The following is a 1,644-nucleotide window of genomic DNA, read 5'->3' as shown; positions in this document are numbered from 1 at the left end:
ATTAAGAAAGCTCAGGCATAAATGATGCTTTGGAGTAAAGAAAAGGAGAAACACAAGTCTAGCCTTTTCACATGTTCATTACACCAATGAACTAATTTCCTTATGTAGTTATTATCGTGGATAGCTTTATCGTGATACATTTTACGTTGTCTCTACGTATTTCTTTTCCGCAACATTACTATAGTATTTTTATGCCAACTGCAAATACTATTTTCTTAAATTTTATCTCTACTTTTATTAACTCACATGCATACTGACATTTAGACTTGCTACAGATAGAGATTCAAACAATACTTTTACCTTTGTTCATATTAACAAAAACCTTTAGACTTTTTTTTAAGTTGAATTTATTAGAAATACAATGAAAATAAATTAGTGCTTAAAACCAAACTATTGGAGGACAAAATTGAGAGAACATCTAAATTCATTAACACAGAACAAACTTCGGATTCAAAGTTATCCTACAATAACAGGGAAAAAGGTGTAACAATCGCTGAAAGAGAAGAACTTTTCTGACCCAACCAAGAATCCATGGCTTAGCTATTACGCTTTCCCCGAACCAACCATTTGTTTTGACTGCTTGAGATAATAGGCCTTTATCTCCTCTGCAAATGCTAAAGAACTAACACCAAGAAAATCATAATACTCAATTTTTTCATTATTTTTCTTTTACTGCAGATTTACATATTTGGTATCTGATAATAAGGATTCTTTACTTATTAACAACATGCTAACATCTTCAATTTGGAACATTATGTCAATAATATAACAGTGAAGTACGTGATATAAACCAAGAACACCTCAAGAAAAAACAAAGATGACGCCTTGCACAATCAATTGAAAGAGGATCAAACCTGAAATTGTAAGATCTTTGAAGGGAGCTGAAACTTCTTTGAATGTCCGAAGAAATCTAAATAGCAATTTTGGAAGTATGAAGAAAGAAGAGAGAGATAAAAGAATTGGATAGTTTCAAGATTGATGTTGCATTTATGGGAGTAAAGGCCAGGTGGAGTGGATTGAACACGTAAGGGAAAGGTAAAGCAAGTTAAGAGATCAAATGACTAAAATGACCCTAGCCTGAATTTTAATGACCAGAAACTGACATGTCGAAACTCAAGCTCTTCTATATAATAGAAAAAATAAAACCTCCGCAGAGGAAATTCAAAAATAGCCAGGTTTATAACTGGTCGTTTAAATAGCCCAGTTTCAAAAGTAATCGAAATTTAGCCACTTTTCAAGTAAAGATAAATCTGAGCGAAAACACTGTTCAAAACTCGAAAAATACGTCAGTATAATATGCTGGAGTTCCAGCATATGCTTGAACTCTAGCATATTATACTGGAGTTCCAGGGTAAGTATGCTGGAACTCCAGCATAATATGATGGAGTTCCAGCATAAGTACACTAGAACTTCAGCATAATATACTGGAGTTCCAGCAAGTATAATTGTCCAGTATAATATACTGGAGTTTGGAGAACCGGTGCTCCAGTCTCCAATATATTATACTAGAGTCAACAAAGTATACTGGTCCAGCATAATATGCTGGAGTTCATACACAGGTGCACCGAACTCCAATATATTATGCTGGACCGATCTCTATTACAGCAAAATAATGACTATTTTTCATTGACTTCGTAAACGCTG

At 33.8% G+C, this 1,644-nt stretch overlaps 1 long non-coding RNA gene across 1 annotated transcript; it reads right to left on the bottom strand.

Annotated features, from left to right (window-relative positions):
* Positions 1 to 406: 406 nt before the first annotated feature.
* On the bottom strand, positions 407 to 1,034 carry LOC107761839 (uncharacterized). Its single transcript, XR_001642649.2, has 2 exons — positions 855 to 1,034; positions 407 to 622 (listed from the first exon to the last, which is right to left on the bottom strand). It is a non-coding gene; the product is annotated as an uncharacterized LOC107761839 (long non-coding RNA).
* Between the last annotated feature and the right edge of the window lie 610 nt (positions 1,035 to 1,644).

Source organism: Nicotiana tabacum, chromosome 1, assembly GCF_000715075.1.
Source record: "Nicotiana tabacum cultivar K326 chromosome 1, ASM71507v2, whole genome shotgun sequence".
NCBI classification, from domain to species: Eukaryota; Viridiplantae; Streptophyta; class Magnoliopsida; order Solanales; family Solanaceae; genus Nicotiana; species Nicotiana tabacum.
The sequence above is the reverse complement of the archived record's forward strand: the minus strand, read 5'-3'. Positions and strand labels throughout refer to the sequence as shown.